The sequence below is a fragment of the Anabrus simplex genome, chromosome 7 (assembly GCF_040414725.1).
Source record: "Anabrus simplex isolate iqAnaSimp1 chromosome 7, ASM4041472v1, whole genome shotgun sequence".
NCBI classification, from domain to species: Eukaryota; Metazoa; Arthropoda; class Insecta; order Orthoptera; family Tettigoniidae; genus Anabrus; species Anabrus simplex.
The window spans coordinates 186724896-186747498 of NC_090271.1; positions in this window are offsets into that span (position 1 = coordinate 186724896).

Genomic DNA, 22603 nt, shown 5'->3' on the forward strand with positions numbered 1-22603 from the left:
TTAGTTCTCCTGCAATGGGTTGTTAATATTAAAGCCAAACATATAAAGAAACAACACGTACATCTAATATGGGAAATGTTACTTTTATAAAAATCTACAGTAAGTAAAGTAGTTATTTAATTTTCAGTGACATTCGGAAACCGTAATATATACACTTATCTGTGTATCAAATAAACATTTAGAAAGCGCTCTGAATGTATATATTAGACCGCACCAGCATCTGCAAGACTACAAAATACTCTGTTGAGAGACACTAAAGAGTATTGTAACGAACAGTTTACTTGCATTGGCTTTTTGAAGAGAGCTTACTGAATTACAATTTCTGTGTCATAAACTACATGAGAATAAAGTGCTAAATGGGCCGTAATGGTATCTTTTAATCATATTTTGTAAACATAAGGAGCCCAATGATCAGTGTTAAGGCCCTTAAAGGAAAACACATTGTAATCGTCCGTGGCTGTGGGTTTCTCCACAGTTTCCCCATTTTCACGCCAGGCAAATGCTGGGGTCTGCGCCTCAATTAAGGCTACGGCCACTTCATTCTCACTCCTAGCCCTTACCTATGCCATTAACGCCACAAGACCTATCTGCGTCGGTGCGACGTAAAGCAAATTGCAATAATAATAATAATAATAATAATAATAATAATAATAATAATAATAATAATAATAATAATAATAATAATAATAATAATAATAATAATAGTAGTAATGAAAGTCTGATATATCCAGGATTTTCTCAGTTTACCTACATAAAAGTTTGTATGGCAGGAACGAAACACGTCATCATTTTATCGAAATATTCTTGAAGATTTATTGAGAGGTTGCTCATCTGGTTATACAAATGTTGCAAGGACACAATTTTGTCGTTCAGTCTCATCGTACTGTTAAAATAATTACAACTACTTGAAAATTATTTGATATTACTGCTTTCCATAGATATCGCTCAATTGAGAGCGCACCTTTCATTTTGTACCAGTTTTCTTTTGGGCTGTTAGAACTCTAGGAACTTGTGTTGACAAACGTACTGGTTGAATGCTGGCTTAATTGCCACTTTCCTGAGGCTATGATAATATACCGAAGTTGCACATTTCTTTCAAAAGGAATGTTTCAAATACACTCATGCTCATAAAAACCAGGACACTTCGAAAGACTAGAGATAGGAAGTTCGTATGCACAGGACTTGTGCATTAATATGTTCTGAAGAAAATATTAGCATTTGAACCATGTCGGCCCTAAGGTTCAAGGTCCACATCGATATCTCGATGCACCACTACCGAATGGTAAAATGTGCCTGCGGCTATCGTTGTCGCTATAAACCAAACGTAATGTATCACTGTGACTTGAGCAGACGTGCAGGATGCTTCGCAGACGTATGCGAGAACCGTACCGTCAAATGAGTGAGTTTGAAAGAGGGAGCAATATTGGCATGAGAGAACGTGATGCATCCATCCGGGAAATTGCTGCTCGTGTGGGACGAAGTGTGTCGTCAGTGCAACGGGTGTGTACAGCATGGTTTCGCAAAAAGTCGTAGTACACGACGAGATGTGTCTGGTCGCACCACCCATACCACCCCCCGAGAAGATCCACACCTCACTCGAATAGCATTGCAGGACATATCTGCGTCCTCCTCGGCTGTGGCACAACAGTGTAACAGTGTAAAATATCATACACTATCAGGAGTTACAGTCCATCGCCGTTTATTACAGTCTGGGTTACGACGCGTCGTCCACTTCTCCACCTACCTTTGACTAATGTGCATGAACATGCTAGACTGCAATGGTGTATGGAACGACATCAGTGGGGACAGGAATGGCAGCAGATACTCGAAGTGTTTTCGGACGAATCCAACTTCTTTTTGTTTGAAAATGGTGGCCGCATTTTGGTTCGCCGCAGGCACGGGGAGAGGCATCACTTTGACCGCATTCGCACAAGACATATAGCGCCTAATCAAGACCTTATGGTGTAGGGTGCTATTGGGTACAACCACAAATCACAGATGATGCATGTCCAGGGCACTGTGACCAGTTTGACCTACGTGAATGACATCCTGCGACCTGTAGGCATAGGCCTTTCTGCACGACATCCCACACGCCATATTTCAACAGGACAATTCACGACCACATTTTTCTGCACGAACTCGTGCCTTCTTGTTGCCACAGGATGTTACTCTGTTACTCTGGCCCGCCCGATCACCGGACTTGTCGCCAATCGAAAAGGTGTGGGGTATGGTGAAACGACGGGTGGAGTGCTGTGACCCAATCCCAACCACCAAAGATGAACTTTGGAACCAGATGAATGCAGTATGGATGGATATACCCCAGGATGGCATTCGCGCCTTATACGCGTCGATATCATCACGCATGGAACAAGTTATCAGTGCCTATGGTGAACCCGGTGCCTACTGGGCAACAGGATACAAGCTGAACCTAGGTGGCTGAAATGCTAATCGGTTTTGCAGAATATACTGATGATAATGTCCGGTGAATATGAACTTCCTATGCCTAGGCTTTCAATGTGTTGTGTTTTTTGTGAAGATAGTGTACTTATTCCCAGTGAACTCAGAAATTTTGTTTTAGAAGTCCATGTTATGAAAGTTCAACTCAAATATTCTTTTAGAGTTCGATACCACTAACATCCTCTTCTACGACCTTTCATTTAAGAAATCTGGAAAATGAGCTAAGCTAAGGTAAACCCCAGAATACCAAAGCCTCTGTAAGGGGAAACGATGAAAATCAAGTAACTCGCAAGAATGATTTGTTTGTTAGATTAAAACAATTCAAGCATATCTAAATTGTAACCAGGTTTATTATGAATAGTTTGATACCCCTGCGAGTGTTCAGTCACTTCAGATTCACGGGATATAGGCCTACTGCATTGGATGTCGCGCGACCCGCCAATTCGTGCCTCAATTTCTCCCCTCCACGTGTCACTCGATGACGTCATGCTCTTCAATTCAATATCACGTTGGATGCATTGGTCTTTCATCTGTCGATCATCGTTTATTGCATTGCGAAGTGTAATTTAGTTCAGGAATAATAGGCGTTGCGAAACTCACCTGAAATTGTACCAATCGACTTTCTGGAATGGTATCCCAGTACAGGACAGAACTTATGAACTATTCGCATCAACAAACAACAACAAAGTAATCGCGTAACTCTGGTTGTTACTTTGTACAATTTGACAGCCCGTACTGATGTTTAGTTGGTGTGTATTCAGGATTACACACAAAAGGACTGCAAGGAAAATAAAGTAAATAAGCAGAAGAATACCAACCCCGACCAAAAAAGGAAGTCCCTGCCGGGCTGATTGGCCCGGATGGTTGAGGCGATGGGCTTCTGATCCCAACTTGGTAGGTTCAATCCTGGCTCACTCCGGTGGTATTTGAGGGTGCTCAAATACGTCAGCCTCGTGTCGGTAGATTTATTGGCACGTAAAAGAACTCCTGCGGGACTAAATTCCGGCACCTCGGTGTTTCCGAAAACCGGTAAAGTATTTAGTGAGATGTAAAGCAAATAACATTATTATTATTATTATTATTATTATTATTATTATTAATTTAATTTTGTGTGGATATTTCTAGCCGAGTGCAGCCCTTGTAAGGCACACCCTCCGATGAGGGTGGGCGGCATCTGCCATGTGTAGGTAACTGCGTGTTATTGTGGTGGAGGATAGTGTTATGTGTGGTTTGTGAATTGCAGGCATGTTGGTGACAGCACAAACACCCAATCCTCGGGCCATTGGAATTAACCAATTAAGGTTAAAATCGCCGACCCGGCCGGGAATCGAACCCGAAACCCTCTGAACCGAAGGCCAGAACGCTGACCATTCAGCCAATGAGTCGGACATTATTATTATTATTATTATTATTATTATTATTATTATTATTATTATTATTATTATTATTATTATAGGAAGTCCATGAACTACATCCTCATAATGGTGATGGACGACACTGCACATGGTATATAGTACGTATTTACCTTAAGAGAGTATGGAGTTACATGCAGTAATTTTCTCTGACTCGCACTCGTAGCCTATGTCCTGCAATTACCTTCGTCCTTTTCTATCCCGTCGATGTTGCCTGTTTCCCGTATTCCAAAGTTGTAAATCTGATCAAATGGTTATAGAAAATTTTCCGCTCTGTTTTATTATTTGAAATGTAAAGTTATAAATAATAAAAGGCCTACTTTTCCTCATTACGCTCTTTTGGCATGAATTTATATTTTTGCACGCGACATATGAAAAACAATGATCAAAAGAGATAGAGACTTTCTGATTGCCTGATATTGATAGTATATAATCCCTTTCCTGGAAAAAATTTTACATACGAAGAAAGGTATTTTTTTACATTTTTTTTAGATAGCCTCCTACTTGAAAAATCTCGTGTTGTAACACAGGAAAGGTTGCGACTAACTTATGTTGTTATTGATTGTACGTTGGTGACTAAGCGAGAAGAAATGTTTATGAATGTCTGAAACAGTTTTTAAAACAAACCAGAGCTTGGTATCAGATAGCATTCATAAGTTACTCGTCCAGCGCTGCTTGCCCATTCAAGGCACAGTTGAAAGTTTTGTTTAGTCTGGTGTTCCTTATCTTGTCTTCTGACTGCGATCGATGAAGAGAAGGAAAATATTCCGTGTTCCTCAAAGCTCAATGTTATAAAATATTAGTTGTGATGTGTGAAGTTCAACTGTGAAGTGAAGTTGTTGTTGTGTTTTTTATAAATTGTTTGAATTTTATATTATGAATACAGAAACTAGAAAGCGGAGTACCTTTATTAAGTCGCTGGCCGCTTCCTTTCCATTCCTGTCCCTTCAGAGTATAGGCTGCATCGTCAGGTGGCGAAATGCTAACATTCAGTTGTTGCTGCACCCAATACACTATTAACCTATTTCATTTAAGAGTAGGAGCTATGCGATTTATGAATTTATAACATCTGTGTTGGGTCGCTTATGCGTGTATGTTGTAGAATATTCAGTAACGAATGAATTAAATTACTGAATGTATTTAATTATTTCTTACCGGGCGAGTTGGCCGTGCGGTTAGGGGTGCGCAGCTGTTAGCTCGCATACAGGAGATAGTGGGTTCGAATGCCACTGTCCGCAGCCCTGAAGATAGTTTTCCGTGGTTTCCTATTTTCACACCAGGTAAATGCTGGAGGTGCGCCTTGATTAAGGCCACGGTGGCTTCCTTCCCATTCCTAAGCCTTTCCTATCCCATCATCACCATAAGACCTGTCTGTGTCGGTGCGACGTAATGCAAGTAGCTAATTATTTCTTAATGAAAATGATCGTTACCCAGGCAGTTATGGACACAGCAGAAGCTACTGGGTGTTCAAAAAGTTATGTAATATATATTAACTATTACTTTGCTAATATCATTATATTCGTGGAAATAGTATATTATTATTATTATTATTATTATTATTATTATTATTATTATTATTATTATTATTATGGTATTCAATTTTAATGTAAATTTTAAAAAAACTATCTTTGATTATAATGTGAGCATTTAAATCGCACTCTGAACTTTGCCGTATATGCCTAAATCATTATACCGTTGATTGCAGATAAATAACTTATCGCGCGACATATGAAAAACAATGATCAAAAGAGACAGACTTTTTGATTGCCTGATGTTGATAGTATATAATATCTATCCTGGAAAATAAATTTTACATACGAAGAAGGGTATTTTTAAATGTTTTATTAGGTTGCTTCCTACTTGAAAAATTTCGTATGGTAACACAGAAAAGTTAGGTTGCGACGAACTTATTTTGGTATTGACTGTACGTTGGTGACTAAGCGAGAAGAAATGTTTATAGCTGTCTGAAACAGTATTTAAAACAAACTAGAACTCGGTATCAGATAGCATTCATTAAGTTATTCGCCCAGCGCTGCAGGGCATGAGGTTGGCCTACAGTTATATGCAACATGCAAATATTTCGGAAATGATGATGATTTTCACTAAAAACACACGCCTTTTTTAAGAGTGTTGTTGTTTATTGTGTCTGGTTTTACACAAGTATGTATGTGCAGTAGATCTGGTACCACTGCGCCCGATTTAACATGTAGGGCCTACTGTCTTTTAAGGTACAGACACTCGTAGTTAATGTATCCCGGAGTGTAAGTATCTGCCCACGTGGTTGGTGCTTTCAGAACAAGTGAAAAATATCCCAGATAATTAATTATTTTATCGTTGTTATGTTTGTATAGTATCTTTATAACAAAAGTAAATTTTCAGCTCCAATCCTTTCATGTGGAAACTCTCATCTCGAGATTCGAAGTTGGGAAATATAATAAGTGATGTTATTGGCTTTACGTCCTACTAACTACGAATACTACTACGCTTTTCGGAAGCACCGAGGTGCCGGAACTTAGTCCCGCTGGAGTTCTTTACGTCCCAGTAAATCTGCCGACACGAGGCTGACGTATTTCAGCACCTTCAAATGCCATCAGACTGAGTCAGGTTCGATCCTGGCACGTTGGGGTCAGAAGGCCAGCACCTCAACCGTCTGAGCCATTCAGCCCGGCAGATTGAAAAGATTCTGAGTAAATAACGACATAATTATTATTCTTCCCGGCCTCTTTCCGTTTAATGGTGTTTGACACTAGATGTTGATTAACCCAATTTTTACGGTCGGATACCTTTCCTGACGCCAAACCTATGCGAAGGGTTGAATTTACCATTGCGTGTCGCTGTGTTGGTTGGTAGTGTGATGTGTTGTATTCAAATGAGGATGTGTATTAAGACGAATACAAACACCCAGCACCTGTTAAAATCCAACGCTCGATCGGGAATTGAACCCAGCGCCCTCTGAACTCTGACCATTCCGCTAAGGTGCCGGCCTTGTGTTGAAATCCCCTATGTGGTTGAATTTTCTCCTATAGGGTGTTCCGCTTCTGAATATATTCGTGGATTTCTATCAAACAACGGACGTTTTAAACGAGCGTGCTGGAAATATCTCCATGGGATCAACCCGAACGACAGCAAATCATCATCATATTCTTTTTATTTTTATTCTTCATATTATTATTATTATTTCTGTTAATTTCTACATAGCCATTATATAATTAATGTATTTACGAAACAGTATGACATCTTACTTTTTGTGTATTATGTGGTATACTAGATCTTTTATGACCGAGAAAGTTGGCCGTACTGTAAGGGGCGCACGGCTGTGAGCTTGCATTCGGGATATAGCGGGTTTTAACCCCTCTGCCGGCAGCCCTGAAGATGGTTTACCTTGGTTTCATATTTTCACACCAGGCAAATGCTGGAGCTGTACTTTACAAAGGGCACTACGAAAGTTTTGCAACGTGAGTGAAGGCTTTAGACTTTTTCAAAATAATTTCCACCACACTCAATACACTTCTCCATACTCGAAACCAGTCACTGAAACAACTCTGCCACTTTTCTTCGGTTACATTTTCACACTCTTGATCCCATGCTGCCAGAAGCTCCTCGTCGGATGCAAAACGCCGCACTTACAGCTTCATCTTCACTTCTGGGAAGAGTGTGAAGTCACATGGGGCAAGATCAGGACTGTATGGAGTGTGATCAAGCACAGTCAACCCTGATCTGGCAAGAAAATCCATTGTTTCATTAGCACGATATGCTGGAGCATTATCGTCATGCAAGAGCCAAGTGTTGAGCCATGACCTTGGACGGAGCTGCTTGAGAGCCTGGATGACCTGAGGCAGACAAGTCTCACTGTACCACTTCGCAGTAACTGTCCCGTGTGTTTCTAGCACAACCCGAGTCAGGATGCCCCGTTTAGTGAAGAATACTGCAATCATCATTTTCTTCACTGACCTTGACTTTCGCACAGTCACAGGAGTACCCTCATCTTCAAACAGCCACACCTTGGTCTGGGATTTTGTTGGGACATCGTAATAATACAGCCAAGTTTCGTCACCTGTAATGATGCTATTGACGGTTACGCGAAGTCCCATTTTCAAACTGTGTTAGCATTTTTCGACACCATTTCTCTCGATGTGCCCTTTGCTCCTCTGAAAGTGAATGGGGCACCCAAAGGGAACAAACCTTTCTAACATGGAGATGGTCGTGTAGAATTGAATGAATAGCTGGTGCAGGGATGTGGAGGGTCTCTTCTACCTGCCGATATGTCAACCGCGTCTCTTGCTGCAACATTTTCCTCACAGCTTCAATGTTTTCCTCAGTCACTGATTCAGACGGTCGCCCAGAACGAGGATCGTCTTCAACCCCAAAATTTCCCCCCTGGAACTCTTTGTACCAGCGGAAAATTGTTGTCCGATATGGACAGTCTTTCCCCAAGCACAGGAGTCATTTCCACCAGGCTCTGGTCAACAGTTAATCCACGAGCAAAATTGTAGAGCATAATTGCGCGATATTCACCTTTAGATCACACTGACATCTTAACTTGCTTTCAATCCCACTGCTTGGTAACAACTGGTGTGAAGGTCGCGCCTTGCTGTCTTCTAGACCGGTTTTCACCCCTCTTTTCACCCCTCACCCTAACAGGGGTGTCCAGCCAACCGTTTTTGCGTATTGAAAAACTTTCCTAGTGCCCTTTGTAATTAAGGCCACGGTCGCTTCATTCCCACTTCTAACCCTTTCGTGTCACATTGTCGCCATTAGACCTATCAGTGTCGGTCCGACGTAAAGCCATTTGCTGAAAAAGAACAAAAAACGAGCGTGCTCAAAATATCTCCATGGGATGAACTCTAACAACAGCAGACCTCCTTTATATTCTTCTTCTTCTTATGATTATTCTATCTAGGATGAATTGTTTTTCTTCCAAAGTCACCGTCATACTGACGAGAGACACCTGGTGGTCACTACACTTGTGAGGATAATTGTTTTTACATTTATAAATACTGCACTCTTCGCTGTTGCTGATACAGTTTCAACTCGAAGTGGTTAAACTAAGCGGCTCCATTTTCATTCCCCGGAGGTAATGATGTCAGCTCTCGAAGGCAAGACTAATTACGATGGTATCGATGGTGCATACGTTAGGTTTTTTTTTTCTTTCTAAATGCTATTTATTCGGGGCGTCGACCTAAGAAGATATTTTGCCCCTTACGTTAGGCTTGCTACACACTTGTTGCCTTACCTTGTATAGTATTATAATTAACTGCTTGCCGGGCAAGATTACGTGTCGGAACTGTAATTAAAAATGTCCGATACGATACACCCGTATGAAGTCGGGGCCCGCAAATGATAGGATGTGGTTTTTTCCTTCTTATGGTGATGCTCACATGCAGAATAGATGCCCGATCTCAGGCACTTCCCATACCCTTATTTCTTACCACTGACGCTGATGAAGCTGATAAATTTGGATATACAGTATACCCGTACTTGCAATATTTTATCCTTTTTGCACAGTCACTGAGATGGAAGGAAATGCTGAAGATTACAATGAGGTAAGCCCTTTCTACACATTGTGGTGAGATTGTAGTTCAGATATCCCTTAACACAAGTGACTGAAAATACTAAATTTATATATTAGAATAGAATTCTATTTTGAATTAGAATATATCTACAGTTTAGGAACAGTACATCCGCCGGAGAGCGTTACAATTCCATTTTTATTTTATTTCATTGTTTGTGGTTTAACGTTGTACGAACACATTCAAGATTTTCGGCGACGCAAGGATAGGAAAGGGCTAGGATCAGGAAGGAAGGGGCCGTGACCTTAATTATGATACATACCAGCATTTTCGTGGTATGAAAATGGGAAACCACGTAAAACCATTTTCAGTGCTGCTGACGGTTGGATTCAAACTCTCTATCTCCCAATATAAGCTCACAGCTGCGCGACCCTTGCAAAAATAAGGCAGTTTTAAAATCGTGGGCATTTCTATCCAAAACGTGTTACGACATTGTTCAATATCCTATTGTAAAGATTAATAACCACTGTACCTAGTAACAATGGCCTTACCACGGTAGAGCGTCATCGGGTGATTCAATAGTACCACCATCTTGAGGTACTAAAATCACCATGCTGTGCTGTTTCAGTTAGTGTAGCTCTGGATTATAAAGTGGCAGCACATCATGACAGCTATCATGTGATTCGCCTCGGTAAGTTCTACAAGTATTCGGCAAAACAAAACAAATAATGAACATTTGAGAAAGTTGTGGTGGGAAGAATTATCAAGAAATTATTTATTTCGCAAAATTTCGTGACAAAAGGACTGTAAATGACTACAGAATAATTGAAAATGCATTCGAGAGGATAGAGTGGCTTATCACATTTCGAAGAATTTCAAAATCACAAATTTCGAATGTCAAAGGGCTTATCATGAACGTCTCAAAGGGGGCCAAGCTATGTGAGACGAGTTCCGCGCTACTGGAGCCCCTATGGTGAAGAAATAATTAACCCATACTAACTAGATACATTATTTCAACAAATCATACGGTAGATATTCTACGTTGAAAATTGCAGCCGTGGCCTTGACACAGTTCAGTTCAAATTATTTTCTTATAATGATGATAATAATAATAATAATCTACATGCTAGTAAGTGCCTCCGAGTGACTGGGAAGGCTGAACTACAGTAAGACGCTGAGAAGGTTGAGAGAATAATTATTACCGAGTAAGTGGCCATGCGGTTAGGGCCGCGCAGCTGAGAGCTTGCATTCGGGAGATAGTAGTTTCAAACCCCACTGTCGGCAGCCCTGAAGAGGGTTTTCCGTGGTTTCTCATTTTCACACTACGCAAATGCTGGGGCTGTAAGTTAATTAAGGCCACGGCTAGTTCCTGCCCTTTCCTATCCCATCATGCCATAAGACCTATCTGTGTCGGTGCGACGTAGAACAAAAAAAAAAAAAAGAAAAATCGCAAGATAATGGGTCCAAAATTTGTAAATGTACAATATAGGTGACGATGAAATGAAGAAATGAACCGCTGATGGAGTTTATTAGGAAAAGAAGGCTGAAATTCCACGGACTTCTCTTGAGAATGGTTGGAAAGTGATTGAAAAAGCAAATCTTTCAGATAATTGATACTAAAGTTTCTGACAAGTGTTTCCAAGAGGTGAAGAAGGACTTCAAAGAGTCTGGACTAAGGAGAAAGGACATCTCAAATCGAGCACAGGATGGTTACAAATCAACAATAGCAAGGTCTTCCATGTAGAACAAGAGCAGAACTTTGGACGATGGAAAGACGGCTGGCTGCCAAGGAAAGAATGCATTGTTTCTGGGCTGCGGGAAAGACTTTCAAAATTGTGTAACAATTATTTAACGAGGTCAGAAAAAATAAAGCAAGAATAATTCCCCTTTCCTTAAACTGGTGGAGTCTCGGGTGCGAATTGTGTTGTACATGTAGATTTAGGTGAGTTTTTCGGCTGGTTGTGCTTCCCTATGTTATGTGTGAAGGAGGTGTTTATTAAAAACACAAACACCAAATTGTTGATCTACAGGAATCAACTAGACGTCGGTTAAATCCCTAATCTGGCCGGGACTCGAGTGCGAGGTTCTCTGAATTGAAATTCACTAGGCCGACCACTCATCCAAGGAGTATGATGGCGATCACGATGAGGATGATACTGCTACCAGGTTGAATTATCCACCGACCTCCAACCCACTCAACTTCCAAAGTTTTTGAGTCGTCTCTGAAATTACCTACTTTACAAAAGTACCCTTTCTCATTACTGTCGTTCAGCTGTAATATTCACATTTTTTTTCGGAAATCAAAATAGAATAGAAGCTTATAAAAATCGGAGAATAGGTACTTCTCCAAATATTTTCGTTCAATTAACCAAATAGTTTGACATAGTATCATTGTATCAGTTTTAGTTTGAGAGAGCTGAGGATGAAGAGTACACGTTCCTTGATTTTAAATTTAGGCCTACTCTTCTGATAATCACTTCGTCTCGTACTGTATTATAACTCGAGCTTGTTACGCGGTACTAATACAAACATCCATATCGTGAGTGAAACCGAACCAGCAGCAAACGTATTGCACTGACCCATAGCATTAAACTTCGGCCCTGAACTCCATCTGCTGGCAATTTTCATTTTATATTTACATTTTCCGTGTCTTCCTTCAATTCCCATAGCTACGAGACAAATAGGCCTGTTTGAATAAACTTAACTATTCTGGACAGGCTTAGGTGTTGTATTAGCTGAACGAATGAGAACGCCGGCAGCGTGCGGCGACACTATTAATCTTCATCGCTTGTCGCCCGTCGCAGCGTCGCTGGACACGTGGACCACTGCCGACATGGTGAGATAGGGGGCTTCACTTCAAACCGAGGAAGTTTACACACCGGGTTGTAGGCTTCTTATTCAGAATAAATGGGTCGCCATTTCTTTCTGTTGGGCCTCTTAACATAACAAGCATCATCATCATCATCATCATCATTTCTTTCTCTTATATAATTTTAATTTCGTGTGGCTATTTCTAGCCGAGTGCAGCCCTTGTAAGGCAGACCCTCCGATGAGGGTGGGCGGCATCTGCCATGTGTAGGTAACTGCGTGTTATTGTGGTGGAGGATAGTGTTATGTGTGGTGTGTGAGGTGCAGGTATGTTGGGGACAGCACAAACACCCAGCCCCCGGGCAACCAATGAAGGTTAAAATCCCCGACCCGGCCGGGAATAGAGCCCGGGACCCCCTGAACCGAAGGCCAGTACGCTGACCATTCAGCCAACGAGTCGGACTCTCTTATATAGTACAATCATGTGATGGCGTCAATTATGATATCTATTTGGACCAGGCGTATTCTGTCACACAGGTGGAAGGTATTGCTTCCATCGTAAGCAGACATGACGGGACGTAATGGTGTCAAGGGACGAACTGCACAGGGTTGCACAGACGGCAACGCGAAAAGAGACGCATGGCGTTCTTCTTCTACGAGGCCAATACCCGGTTTTGATTATCTTAACAACAAATGAAAGTAACCACATTCAATAAAATATAAAAATGTAAAATGTATTTATACATGTGCTTCCAGACCCTTATGGTCAATCTTATAGGTCAATTTCTTCTAAGCTCTCTCCTAAAAAGATAAACAGAGATAAAGCAACCATGTTTCTAATAAATGCAAAAATATATTATAAACAATAATGTTTTTGTTTTTACGTCCCAGTGATCACTTATGAACGTTTTCGGAGACGCCGAGGTGCCGGAATGTTGTCCCGCAGAAAATCTGTTTCGTGCCAGTAAATCTATCGACACGAGGCTGACGTATTTGAGCACTTTCAAATACCACCGGACTGAGCCAGGATTGAACCTGCCAAGTTGGGGTCAGACGGCCAGCGCTTCAACCGCCTGAGCCACTCAGCCAGGCTCAAAATTATATTGATTGTATATTAAACAGTTGCCATACTTAATTTATTTATTCATTTATTTATTTATTTATTTGTAGGTATTTGTTTCATATTTCAGCAGATTTGCACTGAAGTTAATAATTTACACCGAGCTCGATAGCTGCAGTCGCTTAATTGCGGCCAGTATCCAGTATTCGGGAGATAGTAGGTTCGAACCCCACTGTTGGCAGCCCTGAAGATGGTTTTCCGTGGTTTCCCATTTTCACACCAGACAAATGCTGGGGCTGTACCTTAATTAAGGCCACGGCCGCTTCCTTCCCACTCCTATCCCCTTCCCGTCCCATCGTCGCAATAAGAGCTATCTGTGTCGGTGCGACGTAAAGCAACTAGCAAAACAAAAATTTACAAAATAGTTATAGATACTGATAGATGTCCGGCTCCTTGGCTGAACAGTCACCGCAGTACCGTTCGCTTCAGAGGAACCCGGGTGCGATTCCCGGATTTTAATCTCGTCCGGTTAGTTACCCTAACCTGGGGCCTGGTTGTTTCTGTTCATATCAATATACATTATTTACATACAACACATCACACTAAGAACCGCCACAGTAACACTAAATAATAAATGCATCCCTCCATATAGGACTGGCGTCTGAAAATGCATTCGATCGAAAAACTTGGGTTAATCCACATACAATGCTCACCGCCAAGTAGTTGTAAAAACGGTAAGAATGGTGCTACTACTACTAATACTAATAATACTACTAATAATAATATTAATAATAACAATTTAGATCTAGATAGATAAATGGATAAACGAAGGATGATTGACTTATTTATACTGGCAACATTAGGGCTATCACTTTAGGTCCTTTTCTACATCCATACTATTTTATTACATACTGTATGTCCCCGTACATTCACTTTGATTACGAGTTACTTAATTGAAAATTAGGACCGAAGAACTGAAATTAAAAACTGACCCACAGGTAACTGCAAATGCAGAAGAAAAACAACAGTAATTTGTTCTCCTGGACATGAAAAAACGTTAACGGAGTTCATTCAAAATATACTTTTCTCCCCAACACATTGAAGGCCCTTAAAATGATAGTTAATCTGACATTTCTTGATAGTTGGATTCGATCACCTAATCGAGAGCACTATAAAATCATTTTAACAATTTGCTGTTTTATGGGATGGAATGAAGAAAATGATGGCACTTTTTGCTTCGGCGCATATGCCATGATAGGAAACAAGTTCCAGTGAAATAGACACTGTGACCGTAACGTACGTCTTACTCTGTACGAAGTCACGATAATCTCGAATAGTGAAAGAGCCGTAGTTGAAGAAATATCTGATACATGCATTTAACGTACTGTAATCTTCCAAGTTGTTATTTGCAGTTACAGAATTAATCTTGAGAGCTATGAGCACTGATAACGGTAATTGTCATCATCATCATCATCATCATCATCATCATCTGTTTACCCTCCAGGTTCGGTTTTTCCCTCGGACTTAGCGAGGGATCCCACCTCTACCGCCTCAAGGGCAGTGTCCTGGAGATCCCGACTCCTCGTCGGGGATACAACTGGGGAGTATGACCAGTATCTCGCCTAGGCGGCCTCAACTGCTATGCTGAACAGGGGCCTTGTGGAGGGATGGGAAGATTGGAAGGGATAGGCAAGAAGGAGGGAAGGAAGCGGCCGTGGCCTTAAGTTAGGTATCATACCGGCATTCGCCTGGAGGAGAAGTGGGAAACCACGGAAAACCACTTCCAGGATGGCTGAGGTGGGAATCGAACCCACCTCTACTCAGTTGACCTCCCGAGGCTGAGTGGATCCCGTTCCAGCCCTCGTACCACTTTTCAAATTTCGTGGCAGAGCCGGGAATCGAACCCGGGCCTCCGGGGGTAGCAGCTAATCACGCTAACCACTACACCACAGAGGCGGACAACGGTAATTGTAATAAATATAAATTATCATCAGGTAGTGGATTTTAAGATTTACCTTTTGGATTGAAATGTATTTGAGTTAACTCCTGTTGCTCTCTCTCTACTTTATAAATCCTACTGCCTTTATATTTTAGCTAGCTAATATCTTATTGAGATTAATATGAGAAACAATATAATTTGTACTGATTGTCAGATGCCAAATGACAATCCATTGAAGAGGAGATGAATTAGGTCAACAGGTGCAGAGACACTCATGGGCAACCTGCGCGTGTGCATATGAGATGACGACGATAATAACGTAGGGAGAGGGTGAAACCCGATGTTTGCACATAGCCTACTCCTGTTGAATAACTACAAGAGGTCTGGTCAAAGCTTAACGAGTCACTATCGACAGCTTCATGTGCGCTCACTCTGTATAAACACTGCGGAAAGGTTTGGAAGTGAATACAGATTTTCGACACGTAATCTACTGATTAGAAATTGTATACCACCACCTGTCCTATCTGCCAGCCAAAATTCTTATGGATCTTTTCCCACCAATGAGACTCGAATTGGTTAACCACGGTGTCATATATTAAAAATTTTACGCTTGAACGATCATAGCCATCAGGCGGGCTTTGGTACAAAACTTGGTACAAGATTTTCAGACTGAACGCTGAGAGGAGGAATAATCGATAATGACGTGATAATGAAGTTATGAAATTCTAGATATACAAATTGATGAACTCAGTTCTTAATTTCTTATTAGTTTTATCCTTATCGAAAGAGCTCAGTTATAAGATTGATTTGATAAAGAGGTATATTTCAGGCACTTCCTTGTAGAGACTGTTCTAGTATAGAGTAATTGTCAGACATTTTATTAATTTTATATTCAAATAATAAACAGTCGTTGTATCGTCCCGTCCTACACAGTATGTTATATTGGTGATGCATTCCTTTGTGGAACAAATACAATATAAAACCCTGTATTATAACTCAATAATGCCCATTAATGTTGTATTTCATGAACCTGAGAATTTTCTTAACCACATTAATGCAGCTTTACCAGTAAAAGTTGTACTTACCAACCAGTGACCAGTGGTGAAACATAATTATTCTATTCACTGATACAAGATGTTCATTCTTTTTGTTTTCAGGTAAGTTCCTGATGTCCCCATATGCTGTTATAAAACATGAAGCAGTACGCTGTAAAGCTGTGTACAATTAAGTTACAATATTGATTTAGGTAGCTTTAGATGTTTTAAAATGTGCCATAGTTTTGTCTTTGATGACATTTTTGCTGAGTGGATCTTCGTTGTTCCTATCTTTAATTAATCTCATTCTATAACATGCTACGAGCTTAAATTATTTAATAGTATAATTACTAGATTAATTACTAAATTTCTGTAACTTCGAACTAAATGAGGGTAGTGCTTTACTCTTGCTTTGACATTCTGGCTAAAGTCATGCTACGTTTTAATTTAATAGATAACGTCATTTGTCCGTACCCATTTGAAATGTAACATCCAATGTATATGACGTAGAACAAGTAAATTTTCACTGGTGAAATATTTTTCTGGAAGGATTTCATGCTATAATAATAATAATAATAATAATAATAATAATAATAATAATAATAATAATAATAATAATAATAATAATAATAAAAAATATCTTGAGCTACCGTGTGCAGGAAATTTGTTTTGATGCCCTCCCTGCGTGTTAATTTCGACGTTCCATTTCGCTCTGTAGATGGTAAAATACACTCCTCAACAAAAGTTTGGAATACCATTTTTTTTGCAAGTGGCTTTACGTCGCACCGACACAGATAGGTCTTATGGCGACGATGGGATAGGAAAGGCCTAGGAGTTGGAAGGAAGCGGCCGTGGTCTTAATTAAGGCACAGTCCCAGCATTTGCCTGGTGTGAAAATTGGAAACCATGGAAAACCATCTTCAGGGCTGCCGACAGTGGGATTCGAACCCACTATCTCTCGGATGCAAGCTCACAGCCGCGCGCCTCTAACCGCACCGCCTGCTCATCCGGTGAATACCAGTTAAAGAAAAAGTGCGTCGAATCAAGCCAATTTTGTTTTTGTACAGAATAATTCATTTGAAATGTTAAATGAAATACAAAGTGCAAATAAGAGTTCGTTCATTCATGTGTTAACCCTCATCGCATTTACTTTTGTTGAGGCGTATATTTACTTCTGTTGGGGCATTTATGTTTGAGTTTTAATTAACTCCACGAAATTAACTCTCACTGTCACAACAGATCGTTTCCTTGCCGACATCACGATGTGAGCTCCACTTAGTTTTACCAGCCCTCCTGCCAATCTTAAATTTCTGGGAGTACCCAGAATCGAACCCGGGCCTCCGACGACTCTTACACTACAGAAGTAGACATTTGCTGGAAAAAATCTCCCTGTCTGTCTATTCATTTCTTTATTTACTCTGATCTTATTCCTATCCTTTTTCCAAATACCTGGCGTCCTCGCTTTGTTTGGATTTAGCACAGTTTCACGACCGGATGACCTTCCTAACACCAAACCTCTATGAAGTTATGTATTCACTATTGTATCTCTGATTGTTTATAGTGTGATGTGATATGTTGTATGTAAATGAAGATGTGTGTTCAGACGAAAACAAACACTTAGCTTGCGAGCTGGAGGAATTAACTAGACGCGGTTAAAATGCTCGGCCCAGGCGGGAAACGAACCCGGGATTCTCTGAACTGAACACCACTACGTTGACCATTTAACTAGCCGGACATCTATCTACTTATCCACAGCGTCGCTTTGAACGTGGCTATTCGTCCAGTAGAAGAGACTGGTCCCAGTGCAAAGGAGTGCAACGGAACCGCAACCATAGCAGACAATAGACGTAACAGAATGGCGTGTGCTGTTGATAGTTACTATTATATCACGGTTCGTGCGACCACTTCCTTGTTCCTCGTCGTCATACATATTATTATTATGATTATTGTAGACTGCACGCTAAATGACCGGATTCAATTCCAAACCTGCCCTCGGTTTGCGTATGGAGTGATGGCTCATGACGCTGTTGATGGTAATTCGTCCATCGGATGGGAATATTAAGTCTTGAGCAGATACATCGGTGCTATTCGACTGGAGTAGGCTCTGTGCCGGCACCGGATTTCTCACTCTCCCTACCATCATAATGACGTCATTAATTTCTTCTCATTAACTCCTCTGATCAGGTTGACACAGGTGAGGCATCCGGTCGTAAGAAGCTCTCTACGAAGATTCACCTCACTTCATACCACATCCCGTAGAGAAACAGGATACCGCCGGGCTGAGTAGCTCAGGCGGTAGAGCACTGGCCTTCTGAGCACAAGTTGATTGGTATTTGACGATGCTCACGATGATGGGGTTAGTGGCACGTTGAAGAACTCCTGCGGGACAAAATTCCGGCACCTCAGCGTCTTCGAAAACTGTAAAAGTGTTATTTGGACGTAAAATTAGTAGTAGTAGTAGTAGTAGTAAGTTTCCGTATACCTTGTATAGGCCTATTGAGTGGAGTGCAGTTTTTCCTGTACATTGTCCTCATAGAGGAGGACCTCCATCCTAAACTGTAATTACTGTATGAACTCTGCTTCTTCTACTACCGCTTTTCCCACACCTGTGGGATCGCGGGTGCGAACTGCGTGGCACATGTCGATTTGGCCCTGTTTTACAGCCGGGCGCCCTTCCTGACGCCAACCCAAGATGGAGGGATGTAATCACTATTGCGTATTTCTGTGGTGGTTGGTAGTGTAGTATGTTGCCTGAATATGAAGAGGAAAGTGTTGGGACAAACACAAACACCCAATCCCCGGGCCAGAAGAATTAATCAAAAGCGATTAAAATCCTTGACCCGGCCGGGAATCGAAACAGGGACCCTCTGAACAGAAGGCCTCAACGCTGACCATTCATCCAGACTGTATGAACTCCGCTTAAAATTCAGGTAAATTAAAGGAATATTTGAGGATGGCCAGAAAGAGACATTTAGCATTTTAAAACTTTCTTCAGCTTTCTTTGTTCTGGAATCGCTGGAGACACCCTAGCTCATTTTGAGTTGGGCTTTGGGTTTAAAGCCGGATACCCCTCCTGACGCCACGTATTTTTTTAGATGAAAATTGCAACTCAGGATCGAGCGAGATTCGAACCTGAGCCTTCCGGATGGGAAATCAGCAGCTAAGCCACTGAGCTAATTGCGGCCCCGGACATTTAACATCTTTCCTCGTTTATAAAGCCGGAGGGTGCATATTTAAACTGGTTGTACTGGCGTAATTATCAACCCATACTCTCTCCTCAAGCACATTGTAGCCGTGTTAGGATGGTACGTGAGATGAACACGTTTGGAGACGTGACACGACGGGTGTTCGGGAGAACTCGTGTAGGCACGACTTGACAAACGAGGCGTGCTTATTGCACGACAAGCCGGGCCCGCCGGCATTCACTCAGTTGTCCGTAACAAACTCACGATCGTACTTCTTCTAACATGCTCTTAGCATTATGAATAATTCTTCAGGACATTTAATAGAGACTGAATTTCATTGCACGTTTTCACTGAGAGGGTTTTAAAAGCGAAGCGTCGACCGACCTCAATGCGCAGTTTGTTAGATGATATCCTCAGGTTCCCAAAATTAGCGCTTCGATCACGGCTGAGGTCGATAGAATTTATGGGTATGAAAATGTTACACTAAGTCTCGTTCATGAACTCCTGAGGAATAATATTCAAACACCCTACCATGACTTAAAATTTATTTAAAAAAATGAAGGTTCTTGCATGATATGAACTTCATATCCGTATTGACAGTATCAATTGTACAATATAAATTTTTAATTGAGTTCTCCAATTCAGTACATTGTTTACTTCATCTATGAAGATGTCGCTTTTACATTATCAACCATACGTGTTTCGACCCCTAGTTTGGGTCATCTTCAGTGGATTAAATCTTAAAGGTACATAATCTACAGTGCATCAACTGGTTTTGGATCATTGTCCAGCATGAACATGAAATTATGTTCCAAACTAAGTTTCCTAGCACAGATACGTTTTGATAATATTTATGTAGAATTTGCGATCTGTGGTTCCATCTATAAACCGCAAATTTCCAACACCAGCAGTACTCATGGCCCCCCAGAAAATAACGGAGCCCCCTCCATGTTTGACTGAAGGAATGAAATTTCTGGGTTCCAGTTCTGTGTTCGGTTTTCGCCACACTAATCTTCTCCCAACGGAACCAAATACGTTGTATTTACTTTCATCGATGAAAATCACACGCTTCCAAAATTCGTCCGTCTTATCCACACGTTTTTAAGCGAATTCTAGACATTTCTTGCGGTTACTTGCACTAGCAAAAAAAAAAAAAAAAAAAAAAAATTACACACTCCAACGTTATACCCTGCTGTTTTCAAGGTATTTCGCGTACATACCTTAACGCCCCGCTTCTACAACTCGGCAGCAATCTGAGGGGCACTAGTTTTCGGATCCTTTCTCAAGTTCGAACAATAAACGTCCTGTCCCTCTGAGACAGTAGGCTACTTGCAGACGACCGCTGTTGGGCCTGTTCCGTACACTTGTAGCCACACAATGCCTGTGAACTGTCGACCGAGGTCGATTGATTATTCGCGAAATCTCAGACAAGGACTTTGTTTAATTGTAAAGGTTGATAATTATTTTCCCTTCCTCTTTTGTTGTTTCGTGCCCTTCTCGCCCCATTGCACTTGTTTGGACCTTGCGTCAACTACAAGCGTACACAGCGATTGTACGTGGACTGCAGTGTTCGCGTACCACTGCATGTACACGGGCCTGGGAAGGGCCCTGCATGTGACTACAAGGAACTGATTCTTGGTGTACGAATACTTTTACGAGGTGCGTAATGTCAGACTCAACCTGTACAATCAACAATCTAGACCTCTTGATACAATGGAACGGGGCAAAGGACGTTCAGGCATTACGCCTCGTTCTGTATTAATCCATAAAGTCCCGTGCATATCAATACATTTATCCATAGACGCCATGAATGTATAAATAGTCAGCATTTTCAAGTGTACGAATACTTTTTCGAGTATCTGTAGCTTTAAGATTCAATCCACTGAAGATGACCCAAAGTAGGTGTCGAAACATATATGGTCGATAATGTAAAAGCGACATCTTCGTAGATAAGTAAACAATGTATTGAATAGGACGACTCAATTGAAATTTTATACTGTACAAATGAAGGTTCTTCATTAAAGTAACGTTGACTATTATGTTCATGGTTCCAATGAAATGTCCGTTTGCAGTCGCTTAAGTGCGGCCAGTATCCAGTATTCGGGAGGTAGTGGGTTCGAAACCCACTGTCGGCAGCCCTGAAGATGATTTTCCGTGGTTTCCCATTTTCACACCAGGAAAATGCTGGGGCTATACCTTAACTAAGGCCACGGACGCTTCCTTCCCATTCCTAGGCCTTTCTTGTCCCATCGTCGGCATAAGACATATCTGTGTCGGTGCGACGTAAAACAAATAGCGAAATGTCCGTTATAGCAACTTCAACCAATCAACAGCTGTCTGTCAGCGTAATTTTATCTTTTATGTGTTATCACTTACATTATTTGGCATCATATAAATCCATGAGAATAGCGAATCGAAATATCTGAACATTATATTTGTCCACAGACCGCACAATCAGTAGAACGTAACTTTCTGATGAAGCCTAAATATTGGGAACCTGCGGCCCAAGGAGCTTAATTGCAAAAATGAAACTGTATATTTGGTTGCTGTAAGTTTAGTTTTCTGTATAGGTTATGAATACCTACGTTTTTGATTTGTTTTATATTTCTGTATTTTTATTATCATTTCATTTCACTATCCGTTTGACTTTCAAGGTTGGTTTTCCGCCGGGACCCAGTGAGGGATCCGACCTCTACCGCCTCAAGGACATTGTCCTGGAACGTGAGATTTTGGGTCGGGGGTCCAACTGGGGAGGAGGACAAATGCGTCACCCAGTCGGTCTCACCTGCTGTGCTGAACAGGGACCTTTTTGAGGAATAGGAAGATTGTAAGTGGCAGACAAGGAAAAGGGAAGGACGCGACTGTGGCCTTAAGCTAGGTACCATCGTGTCATTTGCCCGGAGGAGAATTGGGAAACCAGGGAAACCTTTCCGAGGATGGCTGAGGAGGGAATAGAACCCCCCTCCCCCTTTTACTCAGTTGACTTTCCGAGGCTGAATGGACCCCGTTGAAGTCCTCCTACCACATTTCAAATTTCGTGGCAGAGACGGGAATCGAACCCGGGCCTCCGAGGGTGGCAGCTAATCATACTAATCACTACATCACAGAGGGGGAATTTATTATCATTACTTATTAAATACTGTAGTTATTCACTAATTAGTCAAAATAAATACAACTCGAGCCCCAGATTCAATCTAG